Raw genomic sequence first — 14,426 nt, 5'->3', positions numbered from 1 at the left:
CCCCACAACAAGTGGGCTAGAAGGCACAAGCTCCAAATACACGTTACCAGTAAAGATACTAAAAGGAGCAAGAATTATCTGAAGCAGACCTTTTGCCCCCTTATCATTCTACATTACTACTGGGTATTCTTCAAGGTGACAACATACACTGTGGGCAGAAGTGCCCAGCCGGGGTACCAGCCAGGACTTAAATCTAGCCCTTGTCCCACTGGCCAAGCATGCCACACGTCAGCTTCTGCCCGCTGCAACAAGAAGGTCTGCAGGGCCCTGGCCTCCCCAGAAAATGGCTTTAGCCTCCCTGAGCCTCCCTGGTGAGCTGCCTAGTTACCGCTATCAGGAGGTGGTACAGCCACTGAAAGAAACCCAACTGAGAAAAGGTGAATCCCCTTTCAAAACAGGGCTGCTGTCTTAGCAAAGATCTCACTTTATGAATAAACCTGCCCATTCTCTGAGATGCCTGAATGGAACAAGACTAGTTAATATCTTAGAATCAAATAAACTTCCCAGGAGAATCAGCATAATTAACTGCTGTCTCCAGAGCCTGGATTCCTCACGGCAGATGGTGAGCCACCTAAACTCAGATTCAATGTGGTCTTTCAGCACTTTGTTCAAGTTGCTATGAGGCAACCTAAGCTCATCTCCGTATTCTCCACACTCACTCGTGCCAGTTCTCACCTCTTCAATGAGGAACAACCATCTACCATATTTTCACAACTCTACATTTTACTTAGAAAGAAATTGAAGATAGCACCCAGTCAGAGAGTTCACCTAATTTGACCACATTAAGCTGAAACTCCAAACTGACAATGCTGAAGCAGATTATTCTTGGCATACAGAAGGCACAAAAAGGCCACAAATCAGAGCAGACAAGTTTACTACCACTCATTCAATTACAACTAAAAGTCACTAATAAACACGGTGTCAATGAAACATGGTGTCGCTTATTTGTGTGTGATAATTTCATCAGCTCCCTCAGCCCATGTTTCTACATAAAGACACATCTTGAAACTGGGAGGGCGACGTCTGAGGCATGGTGGGGAAGGAACTGGTGGAGCACAGTCCTCCATAAACTTTATTACACTTCTGGTCAGAATTCCACAGGTTTTATTTAAGAGAATTTAAATCAATAAAGCCCCACTAGTAAAAGCATCCTGTCTGTCTGCCTTGCACATTTATTTCTCTACCAGATCAGATGATTTAAATGCTCATGTTACTCTGGCATCCGAAGTTGTGAAAATTCATTACTCAGTATATAAACTGGGAATATCATAGAATTAAATCTATTCAGTCTACCTCCAACAAATAAAACAGGGTTTAACAGTTTTGTTTGTTTTTTTTGAGACAGAGCCTCAAGCTGTTCCCCTGGGTAGAGTGCCGTGGCATCACAGCTCACAGCAACCTCCAACTCCTGGGCTCAAGCGAGTCTCCTGCCTCAGCCTCCCAAGTAGCTGGGATTACAGGCGCCCGCCACAATGCCCTGCCATTTTTTTGGTTGCAGCCATCATTGTTGTTTGTCAGGCCCGGGCTGGGGATTCGAACACGCCACCTTAGGTGTATGTGGCTGGTGCCTTAGCCGCTTGAGCCACAGGCGCTGAGCCAGGGTTTAACAGTTTAAGAACCATTAGTCAAAATGAAATCTACTGAATCACAAGCAAGGGATGATTTTTAAAAGCAGAAAATGATGGGAGAAATAGCAGAGAATATGTTACCCCTGGACCCAAACCATGAGGAAAGCCCAGCTGGGAACACAGTTGTAAAGCTGTAGCACCGATCCAGATCTTGGAAAAATCCTTGCTACTTCCTAAAGCAACAATGTGTCCACATTGTTACTTAAAAGTTTCTTCCATCTGCTCTTTTACTTGTCAATTCACTTTAAAATAGTGAGCAACAGAGAACCTTCTTCACCGAGAACCAGCCTCAGTGTATGTGGCCAGTACCTGAACCACTGAGCTATGAGTGCTGAGCCTAAGTTAGGATTTAAAATAGGCTTTTTATATGTTACTGGTGGCAATGTAAATGGTTATTACTCTTTTTAGTAAAGAAAATGGCTTTATGTATTAAAAACAATAAAAAATGTTCATACTCTCTAGCCCAATAATTTCATTTGATAACAGAATGTAATAAAATCAACAACAAACCCCCCCATATATGTATAAACATGTGTATTGTAGTACTTTTGTAACAAAGTATTGAAAACAATTTAAATATTCAACAATGAGGGGTAAAGTGTAATGAATGATACATCATAATGTAGCCATTAACAGTACTATTAAAAAACCACTTAGGGACAGGGAAAAACACCTTATAAAATGTTTGATGAGAGACCCTAACAAAATGCTGTCTAGACAGTGAGTGCACAATTAGACATGGGCTGGAAAGAATGCAGATGATAAAAATAGATACACTTTGGTTGGTGGACCAGGGACAATTGTATTTCCTTCACTGTTATAAATGTCATTTATAGAACACAAATAGGTATGATTTCCACTATTTCCTTTGCCCACCTGCCCTCACATTTTCACTAAATTAATTTCCAATGACTGGTGGGGACTCAAGGAAGAATCTCTCACCCTTTGGTAAGGACCCCTCTTCAAGGTCAGCAGCGTCCCCTACACAGGGACAGCTCAGGAACCCTGGTGCCGTGCAGGTGAGCGAATGTTCCCGAGGCCAATGCCTCCTGAGTGTGGAGACCAGAGACCCGCATCTGAGACCTGCCTTCTAGAGGCAGCCCACCTGGACCCTGCAGCATCAGGTTTAACCCCAAGGGAGCACCTCACTGTCAGTGATTGCACACAAATCCTTAGGCAAATCAAGGTGGCAGGGACAAGGATAACTTAAACATGGTTAAAATGTTCTGGGGTAAGGTGTCCCAGGCGTTCCTCCCACGACCCTTCGTAAGCAATGCAGACCCGGCTAGGACCATCCTGCTATAGGAGAAGCAGACTGATGCTCACAGCTGGCTGCATTTTCAGTCCAAGGATCTCTCGATCGGAGGCGGAGTTTACCACCTGGATATCATGTATGCTGTGCTTCCCCCAAGTCCCCACCAAGGGTCTGTCCCTTTAATAAGAAGGTGGGAAGGCTTGGTGCCTGTGGCTCAAGCGGCTAAGGTGCCAGCCACATACACCTGAGCTGGTGGGTTCGAATCCAGCTAGGGCCCGCCAAACAACAATGACAGCTGCAACCAAAAAATAGCCGGGCATTGTGGCGGGCGTCTGTAGTCCCAGGTACTAGGGAGGCGGAGGCAGGAGACTCGCTTGAGCCCTGGAGTTGGAGGTTGCTGTGAGCTGTGATGCCATAGCACTCTACCCAGATAGCTTGAGGCTCTGTCTCAAAAAAAAAGGTGGGAAGCACAAACTGCGGCAGGGGTAGGTGGGTGGGGGAGGATTCAATTCATTCACAGCTCATAGCTCCAACTCAAAGGGTGGGAGCAGGAGGGGAAGGCAGGTTAGAAGGCTGGGGGATGAGATCACTCAGCCACTAGAACGCCAGCTGTGAAAGGAGGCATCGTTCTGGAAGAGGGCTCTGTCACTGCTGAGGGTATACCCAGCACAAGGAAAGCGGGCAAGCGGCCTCCGGAGCAATGGAGGGACAGAATCACAGAAATCATTGGAAAAATGGGGGATGAAGGGAGAGACCGTTGCAGGGATGTGCTTGCAATGCTAAATTCATGAGAAGGGATTTTTAATGCCTTCCCTTGACATGTATGTGCCTCTTACAGGAGAAAGAATGGCTATGAAGATGTATAAAAATAGTCCCGGGGACTTCCGCTGCCCCTGCTCTGGAGTCAGGGAGTGGACAAGCACAGGGTCTGGCAGAGGCGGGCCTCACTTTCCCGGCTGACGTGGGGTGGCACCCTACCCCCCTGATGGGACGTGGAGGCACACACTCCGCACTCAGGAAACCTTAGCTGTTACTATTCCAGCCAGAACAACAACGCAGTTCAGGATCTGGACTCCACACCCAGGGTTCTTGAGTTCAAGTTCAAGTTCAACACTTACTGGCTGTGTGACACTGGGCCAGTTACGTAACTTCTGGGTACCTCAGTTTCCTCTTGGAGAAGTGAATAACAGTACCTGACTTTGAGGGTAGGATTCAGATTTGGAAAGCACTTAGCACAGTGCCTGCTAAGGACTAGCCATCTGGGAAGTAACTAAATATTGTAATCACTACTCTTACTACGCAGGTGCGCAAAAGTAGGACAAGGGCAGGAGGAAGCAGCAGCAGACAGGCCAGGGTCAGCTTTAAGAACAAACCCAGAAGAGCATTTATTTATTTAGTTAGTTTTGAGATAGAGTCTCACTCTGCTGCCCTGAGTAGAGTGCCGTGGCATCATAGCTCACAGCAGTCAAACTCTTGGGCTTGAGTGATCCCACTGCCTTAGCCTCTGGAATAGCTGAGATTACAAGTGCCGGCCACCACACCAAGCTAGTTTCTCTATTTTTAGAAGAGACAGGGTCTCACTCTTGCTCAGGCTGGTCCTGCTCAAGGTGATCCACCTGCCTAGAGTGCTGGGATTATAGGCATGAGCCATGGCTTCCAGACAAGGCCTTCTTTAAAAACTACAGCTTTGACAGGGTAATTACCTGGGTTTACTCACTTTGCAATGCATACCAACTGTACACCATATACAACTTTAACTTGTCAATCACACCCTCATAACACTGGGGACAAGTGAACAATGACTATTGGTGATTACAATGAAGCTGTCAACTTTAGATTCAACATAGGATCAGGGCTTCCCCTGGACTCACTGTCCCCAAAGCAGTCACAGCTGGCAGGGGTTTCCCAGTGTCTCCTCATTACCCTGCCAAGTGTACTGGCCAACAGCCCCATGAACACAGCGGGCCAGGTCAGAGGTTGGCTGCTACAGAGGGCAGTCCTCACCCGCCTCAGGGCAGACAAAGGGAGGTCATGCATCTCAATGTCATCTGGCCATTGTGGCCGGCTCTTGGGTTGTCCTACAGCTGGACGAGGGTGCCCAGCACACATCAGCTGCACAGGCGGCACCAATTTCAGGAATGCTTTCTTTGGGAAAACACCTGCTCTGCTGGACTGCAGAGCAGATGGCCTGAGCCTCTCGGATCCCGGCTTCCAGCCCGAGGCCGAGCAGGCATCTGCAGCTGCAGGCCTGGCGCAGCCCTGCCCACAATGGCCTGACCGCCGCCCACACCCGCCATCTGCTCCAGTGCAGACCTCTGTGCCCCGCAGAATGTACGGCTAATTAAAACGATTATGGGGCACACATGGGGCTATTCTTTCCCAGCAGAGGTTGCCGAGCTGATCTCAGCAGCCCCGGAGCCTGAAGCAGAGTTTTTTTTCTTTTTTGAAAAAAGAAAGCCTTGCAAACCAAGAAAGAGGAGAACAGAAATGTGCTAGAACAACACAGCTCCCCAAACAAACTGAGCTGTAGCATGCACTAAAGAGAGCACCCCAACTTAGCTAAGCACAGGAAGTCTCTAAAGAAAGACAGAAATCGGTGTGAAGAGAATGCTTAGAATAAAACTCTAAACTTTTAAGAACACATCACCCATGTGTATACTGCACTCATGGTCCTAAATATTTATAAAGCCCGCACTCCAAGCAGGGAATCAGAAGCTAAGTGTGCCTGGCAGGGCTGGCTATTGTTTCCACTGGGACACACTTCCCAGGACTGGGGCTCATTTTCCTCATTTTCCGCTGTGCCGCCCTTGAAGACAAAGGCAACGGGAAGCCACACCGCCCAGCTCCCAGGCTCTGTTCTGAACTCAGGGACAAGCTGCTCAACCCAGAGCTGTCCAACTACAATGCAAATTAGGGCCTCTATCTTTAATATATGATTTTAATTTTTTAAATTTCAAGTTAATATGAGGGTACAAATTTGTAGGTTACATTATCACTTCCAGGGTAAAGTTCAAGCTGTAGAAGAGCCGCTCACCCGGGGGGGGGGTGGTGAACACACCTTCACCAGCTGCACCTTCGGGGGGATCCCACCAATTGCCTCCCCCCTCCCCCCTCCGTCTTCTCTCCCTCCCCCCCATGCCCCCGGACTATACTTGTGTTTTATTGTTCATATGGGACTGTAATTGTTTATATATTGCTTTCATATTAGTATCGAACATGCTAGATACTTTTTTTCCATTCTTCTTACTAAGAAAAATGTGTTTCAACTCCATCCAGGTAAACATAAAAGACATAAAGTCATTGTTTTTATGGCTGAATAGTATTCCATGGTATACATATACAACAATTTACTGATTCATTCATGGGTTGGTGGGTTTGGGCTGCTTCCATGACTTGGCAATTATGAATGGAACTGCAATAAACATTCTGGTACAAATGTCTTTGTGGTAAAATGATTTTTGTCCTTCTGGGTAGATACCTAGCAACGGAATTGCAGGATCAAATGGAAGGTCAACTATTACTTCTTTGAGAATTCATCATATTTCTTTCCATAAAGGTTGTATGGTTTGCAATCCCTCCAACAGTGTAGAAGTGTTCCCTTCTCTCCATATCTACATCAGCATCTGCCATTTTGGGACTTTGTGATGTGGGCTCATCTTACTGGAGTTAAGTGATATCTCAAAATGGTTTTGATTTGCATTTCTCTGATGACTAGGGACAATGAGCATTTTTTTATGTGTTTGTTGGCCATTCACCTGTCATCTTCAGAGAAGTTTCTGTTCAAGTCTCTTGTCCACATAGAAATGGTTTCCTCTTTTCTTGTTGACTGAGTTCTCTGTAGATTCCAGTTATCAGGACTTTGTCAGGTTCATAACATGCAAAACTCACCTCCCATTCTGAGGCTGTCTGTGTCCTTTGTTCATGGTACCCTTAGCTGTGCAGAAGCTTTTTAGCTTGACCAAATCCCAGGTATTTATTTTTGGTGTTGCTGCAATTGCCAGGGGGGCTCTTCCTCATAAAATCTTTTTCCAGGCCAATATTTTCAAGTGTTTTTCTCACATTCTCCTCTAGAATTTTTATTGTTTCAAGTCTTAAATTTTAGTCTTTTACCCACCAATCTTTGAGTGGTGGTAGCCTTCCAACAGTGAGGGGCAGATTTAGCAGGTCTGTCTGTGGAGTCCCCTCTTTCAGCTATCCCCGGTGGCGATGGGGCTGCAGGGATTCCAGGGAAATGCTGTATAATTTCTTAGGATTGGGTAGAAGGCAGGATGACATCAAGACAGAGCCAGGTTGTGGGGCCTCAGAATCTCTGGCTGTAGCCCTGAAAGGGACCTTTGTGAAGCTGTATGGCGGGGTCCTCAAACTTTTTAAATAAGGGCCCAGTTCACTGTCCCTCCGACTGTTGAAGGGCCGGACTGTGGGCCCCGGGACAAGTTGGCTGCTAAGCAGGACAGGCAGCAGTGGCAAAAACACTGAGTGGGCCAGATAAATATCCTCGGCGGGCTGCATGTGGCCCACAGGACGTAGGCCGTAGTTTGAGGACACCTGCTGAGGGGAAAAGCCATAATCATCAGCCCCAGCTTACTGGAGAATAGATGGTTAGTGCCAGTTCCTGGGGCCTCCCAAGCAATCTCACCCTGCCAGATTTAATTGCCAAATAGGTTAGTACAGTGTTTCCTAAGGATCCCTGATATGATTATCTCTCAGCAATTATTCAGGGGCAACCTACCATTTCAACTAAGAAAAGTATAATTAATATATTTAAAAAAAAAGTTGAACATACTCATGGGGAGGAACCAGCAGAAGAACGCCAGCAACATGAACAATCAGAGCAGATCAACTCCCCCAAGGGATTATAAAGCAGATACAACCGAAAATACCATCCAGAGAGAAACTGTTGAAATGTCAGAAACAATTCAGGATATGGATGGCAAGTAAGATGATTTAAACGGAGGAAAATATGGAAATAGAAATCCAAAAACATTGAAAAGTTGTGTCAAGAAATTAATGAATTCAAAGACAAAGTCACCAAGGAAATGGAAATAATGAGGACAGATAAGGAAATGAAAAAGGCATTTGAGGAGCTTCGAAACACAGTAGAGACCCTCAGTAATAGAGCTGAACAGGGAGAAGAAGGAATGTCAGAAATTAAAGACAAGACTTGTGAACTATTCCAAGCATTCAAAGAGGCAGAAAAAAAGAGAATGAGAACAGAACATTCCCTGAGAGAGTTATGGGATCATTCCAAAAGATCAAATATCCAAATTACAGGGATTCCTGAAGGAGAAGAGGATGGTCCTGAAGGCACAGAGGCTCTACTCCAAGACATTATGGTAGAGAATTTCCCAAGCTTTGCAAGAGATACAGAAATTCAGATAGGAGGTAGTTTAAGAATCCCAGCATGAGTGAATCCAAACAAAGCATCTCCTGGACACACTGTTATGAACTTTGCCGAAGTTAACAGGAAGGACAAAATCCTGCAAGCAGCCAGGTGTAAGAGAAGTCTTACCTACAGAGGGCAAATATCTGGATGACTACAGATTTTTGGAAAATGTTTTCAGCCAAAACTTTTTAAGTCAGAAGAGGATGGTCATCGGCCTTTAACCTTCTCAAACAAAATAATTTTCAGCCCAGGATCCTGTAGCCCACTAAACTGAATTTCATGTGTGATGGAGAAATCTAATATATGATTTTTATTTTTTTTGAGATAGAGTCTCACTTTCTTGTTCCCGGTAGAGTGCCATGGCATCATAGCTCACAGCAACCTCAAACTCTTGGGCTCAGGTGGTCCACTTGCCTCAGTCTCCCCAGTAGTTGGGACTGCAGGAGCTTGCTACAACCCCTGATTATTTTTTATTTTGGATATGGGGTCTCGTTGGTCTCGAACTTGTAAGTTCAAGTGAGTTCCACCTGCCTTGGCCTCCCAGAGTGCTGGGATTACAGGTGTGAGCTACTGTGCCTGGCCCCTCATACATGATTTTTAAATGCATAAACATTGAAATAAGTCCCACTACATTGCCAGGAAGCCTTTAGTACTATGGGGGTGAGGGAAGCTCAACTAAGAGTTTGATCCTTAAGTCTCTTCTCCTACTGAGGCTGGGAACTGATTTTGGTTCCCTGGATTTTAAAGTCTTTAAAGGGATTTTTTTAAAAATACCTTTCCTATTCCTCATAGATACACAATGGGCACTGAACGTTACTTTTCTATGTGGGAAATATTTAATAATATATACTTGGAAAATGTTACTATCATCATTACAATTGACTCGTTAATTTTTGGTTTTTTATCTGTTTTTGTTTCTAGTTAGAAAATAAATATTAGAAATTATTGATCTGGAAGGTGGTAGGGTAGGGGCTGGACTCCAAAGGAAGCCCTCTAGGATTAAGTCAGGAAGACTTCACAGGTCACCCAGGCAGGAAAGGAGGTGTTAGGGCAAAAGGCATCTTGTCAGCTATGTTTTTTTTTTTTTTTGAGACAGAGCCTCAAGCAGTTGCCCTGGGTAGAGTGTGGTGGCATCACAGCTCACAGTAATCTCCAACTCCTGGACTTAAGTGATTCTCTTGCCTCATCTTAAGTGATCCTCTTGCAAGTAGCTGGGACTACAGGCACCCACCACAATGCCCAGCTGTTTTTTGGTTGTACTTGTCATTGTTGTTTGGCAGCCCCTGGTCTGAATTCAAACCCAGCAGCTTTGGTGTATATGGCTGGCGCCTTAGCCAGTTGAGCTACAGGTGCCGAGCCATCTTGCCAGCTACAAAGGGCTCCTCTATACCACTTTCAAGTGACTTACAATTGCATCTAAATGAGCGTTTCATCTCTAGGAACAGCTACATAATTAAGAACTACAAAAGGGAACACTGGAATTCCATTAATAAAAAAAATCTATCCTGATGACATCGTATTTGATAAGAACAGCTGGCATCTGTGATGAAACGGTTTGCTTTGTCAAGGACAGAGTCAAAAAAAAATGTAACAAGGGAGTAATGAGAAAATTGCTACGTTTCAACTACAAAAGATCTGAGCAGAACTTTCTTTCAGTTATTAAGAAGTTTACTCCAGAATGAACTATTGACTGTATACAAGGCAGCTGAATAATTCATGAAGCTTCACTGCAAAGTTATGCATATATGGAAATGAAGAGGGAAAAGAGAAGTCAGTTTCACACGTCTCAAAGAAGTTTGCTTTTATGGAGGGTAGTGAAATCAGTTTCTTTCTTTCTTTCTTTTTTTTTTTTAAAGCTTTTAAAAAACCTGACATCCTCTTCTGCCCACGGTCCCAACTGGATTTGTGTGTAATGCAGCCACCAGCTTTCCCATCCTCTCAGCTTCTCACATAAACTGCACCGTGTAAGTCAATAGTTTTGGTTTACACTACTATAGTCCACAGTTGAAGAAATAATTGTTTAAAGCCCCTGGCTGTTGATAAGAATCTTATTAGACCCGACTAATTCCCTGAGGAGGAGAACAGTGAACAAGGTGTGCCCTGTTTCAAGCAGGGCAGAAAGCTAAGCGGCTCTGCCCCAATTGTACTGTGCGACCTTTCCTCCCGGGTCTGAGGAATAGAGAGTGGAACTGAGAATTAGTTTAGCTTTGTTTTTTTCCTCTTCCACCCACCCTCAAAAGAAACATGAGCATAAAATTCAAGGTCAGCTCAGTAGCTCCTCAGACAACAGGAGGGAGAGTTTGCTCATCTAAAATCTCACCGTGTTTTCTCAACGAAGCAAAAAAGGGGACCACAGAAACCTCACAAATCACACCTCGGGCAGGAATCAAGAAAGTGCCCTTTGTTAGTCTGGGTGAATCCAGAACAGAACGTCCAGTTGAATTGACTTGGGTGAAAATAATCCCGTGAAAAATCACTACTTTCTTATCATACCACTGAGATGAGAGGTCAGACTCACAGGGCATCCGTCTGCCAGGTAAACACGCTCAGTTGCAAGTTGCACACACACTGCAGCCCCGTGGTGGGACCCACCTGTCACTTGTGAATTAAAACATCCTGCTTCTGGGTTTCCAAACCAAATGCTGAAACACACATTTCAGTGCTGACAGTTTAGCAAGATCACAGCAGTCTTTCCCTACTGAACGGCTGCACTGACCTTGTAAACTAAACTTGGTAGAGACACGCTCAGCAGCTAGGTTAGATATCTTCTGTTCCAGCAGAAAAGAATCAAATTGTCTGACAAAAGCATGGGGCAGGAGAATCGGACAGAGACTATTAAAATGTTTATATTTTATGTTGCAGTTTTAAGGTGTATAACCTGAAATAAAAGTCAGATGTGAGTAGGAACACTTTGTAACAAGGTTCACCTTCAAGCATTGTATTCATTCAGGGACAATGGGGGTGGCAGAATCTTTGCCCCCTCACGTTCACAGCACAGGGGTCTTCACCCTCGGCACCAGGTCACAATGATGCCCCCTGAGTGGTCACCAGTGTCCAGTCCCCTGTGAGTAATGAAGCCTGACGCTCCGCACAGCACTCACATTAAATACAAACTGCTTCTAAGCAATCTCTATAAAAGCTTCACCCTCTCTTGTATTTCTAGATGTTTTGTGAACAGGAGAGAGGGTGGAGTTGCAGACTGCAGAGAATTATTCCCAGGAGTCACTGAGAATTCCCTGTAATTTTGGTTATACTTATGGGAGAAGGCCTCGTAAATAAGGATGCAGAAAAAAAAATCACATGAACCTCTGCCCCAGGAGTCTGGGAGTGAATTCTTGGGGACCTGTAGCAGCCTTCCCACTACTGAATCACCCTGCAGGGAAAGGGAGGAGAGAGTCTTATCCTTCCAGAGGACTGTGGTTCACTTATCCCCCATAGGGTGACTAGCTAGAAGTGAGCCTCCCTGCAAGAGGACAGCGTGTATGGGACAGCGTGAATGGCACCACTCCATTCCACTGCCCAGCCTCCACAAGTCCTCAGAAAAATAAAATTATTCTTTGCTTCAACCTAGAGCTAAAATTAGTCTCCTGTCAGGAAGCAACAGTCAGACTTTTAATTCATAACATCGGGTTCAGGCTCTTCTATTGTCTTCATTAAAAACCTCTACTTTTTCACTTCAGGAAAAATCAGACATCTCAGAGCAGGGGAAACTGCGTCGGCAGGCAGGCCAGCACCCAGGGGTCACCGGAAGCCCAGAAATCGGAAGGAAGAAGGCCCATCTGCAGCTTCCCCCCCCCCCACACACTACTCCTTATGAAATGTTCCAGGCAGGGGACGCCAGCCTCGCTCCCCCCTTTAATATCGCCTGGTGGCACCAAGCAGAAGTATGAGCCCTCTAAGGAACGGAGACAAAAGGGCCTCAGGCCACCAAATGGCAGAAAAACGCAGCCAACAGCCCAGTGAAGAACTCCTGATGATTCCGAGCTCCTTCTAAGAGTAAAAAATTCCACAGGTCAGTGAGAGACGTCTCTACGCCCCCCAACTGGAGGCCACCCTAGAAGAGGGAGGATCACCTGGGTCTCCCAGGAGACGGAGACAGGGGGGTGTAGAGCGAGCCCATGCTGCCCACATGTGAACTTCTGATGGACAACAGAGTGGCCCTCAACTGCTGAGGTAACACGGACACCGGCCAGGAGCAGGGACCCTCCTGACACAGTAGCGCACGGCAGGTCTGGTGCACTGACAGGCCGGGCCTCAGGACCACTGCTCGTGCACCAGAGAGGGCAGCTGCACAGAGCTGGGCTGGGCCCTTTTAACTGTCAACAGAAGCATCAAAAACATTACGTGTGAACCTATTAATTTTTTTTTAATTAAAATTTTTTTTTTTAATTTTTAAAAAATGTTTTCAATGAATTTGAAAACTGACAGGTTCAATTCAGTTTATACATCACTTCATTTTTAGGCAAAAATGCAACTGGATGAGCTTTGGTTTTGTCCATTTTGGCAATTAAAACAAAGGCAGGGCAACAAGGTGTCACCTGGCTCTCCCGCAGGTGCTATTCGGTGTGAATACAACAGAATGTCAAAGTTGAGTCAGTAGGAGTCTGGGCAAGGACAGAAACCCAGAGAAACACCCCTGTGCGGTGCCACTCATGGAGGACAGTGGGCAGGACAGCGCCGATCACCCCTGAGGGAAGCCACGGCCACCAGCAGAGTCTTCACTGAGACACAGGCTATGAGACTCAGCCCGGGCTCAGGCCTCTAGTCTTATTTATACATGAAACCAAAGCCTCACTTTTTAACCAGTAAACTTTACTCGGCATCAGCAGAGAAGACGGACCAGGGACATAAGAGAGATGCTGTCAGCAACAAGTCAGCCCTAAGAACTTAGAAACTATCATATCAAAAATTAAGAATCATTTCATTTCTTAGCCCAAATATTAATTCCTTGAGGACTAATGAGATATTGGACTTAAAGTGTTTTCCAAATAGCAAAAACTTATTCCCTGACGTGCAGAGACATCATCACCATTTTTTTCCCCCACAGACAAGTGTCTCAAATACATTCCATACTATGCAGGGTTCGAAAACAGACTTTATGTGATAAAATGATACCCTTCCTGCCAGCAAGATAAATGTTATTAGCACTGTACTAATCAAAGTATGTAAAGTAACTGCATTTCTGAACTTTTGCATGTACAATTTTTGTGCATGTGAGTATATGTGTTTTACTGGGGAAAGTCCCTATCTAAAATCTCAAGAAAGGGGAGGGACGACTGACCTATCTGAGGGGGGAGGCAGCCTCCGCCCCACTGACTGGCTTCCAGACATCATGATGTTCTAGAATCCAGGCCATGTTTTCCTTTGCCTTCTCACGGCTTCTTCTGCTTCCGGCCATCGCTTCCTACCCGCACTATGTTACTCTACTCTGTGGTTTTTCTCTCTTGTAACTGTTTCCCCTCTTCCTCTCCTCAGTAGCACTTCTGCGGCTGCACCTTCACTGCTGATCAGCAGATGGGTCCTGTGTTCTCAACACCAGTACTTACTGCCAGTGGCATCGCTGCCCTGTTCTTGGGTTCCTTCTAGTTACCTTTGAGTTTGTGAGTGCTCTGGAAAGTTGAGGATGCTAGATGTCTGACTGTGGGGGGTCGTTACTAGGAGGAAGCTTGCTGGAGATTTTAATGAGTTGAACACAGATGTCAGAGAGCAACAAACACCCCCATAGACCCACACAAGCACATCCCACGTCAGCCTACAGACCACTTACAGAAAGGTGAGATGCTCGGTCTCCTTTCCAGCTTACAGCAGCATCGGACACAGCTGCAGCCCCAGCCTGAGCTGGGAACTGCAGGAAATACTTAGAGCTTGCTCAGCAAGGCCTTTCCCATCATGCTCTATGTATGGGATGCTGGTAAATGAGCCATAAGGAAAGAATAAAGGAAACGTTACTGCTTCTCCTTTGCTGCTGGTAGATTATGGCAATGAGCACAATAAAAAGAAGGGAGGTGAAGGGGGAGCAGGCACATCTCCAGGCTGGAGAGTGAGATGTGCCCGGATGGGGCAGAACCTGGAAGAAGAACTGAGACAACTGCTGAGCTCTGCAAAAGGGTTCCGGCTGCTTCACCCCTAAAAGATAAGGTGTGGGCTCTCAAAGTGCTTA

General features: G+C 45.7%; 1 protein-coding gene across 1 annotated transcript in view; it reads right to left on the bottom strand.

The window, feature by feature from the left end:
- The window catches only part of NIN (ninein), a 96,456-nt gene that overhangs the window by 50,297 nt on the left and 31,733 nt on the right, over positions 1-14,426 (bottom strand). The window lies entirely within an intron of this gene.

Source organism: Otolemur garnettii, unplaced genomic scaffold (genome assembly GCF_000181295.1).
Source record: "Otolemur garnettii isolate 467f Iridium unplaced genomic scaffold, OtoGar3 scaffold00054, whole genome shotgun sequence".
Taxonomy (NCBI): domain Eukaryota; kingdom Metazoa; phylum Chordata; class Mammalia; order Primates; family Galagidae; genus Otolemur; species Otolemur garnettii.
The sequence above is the reverse complement of the archived record's forward strand: the minus strand, read 5'-3'. Positions and strand labels throughout refer to the sequence as shown.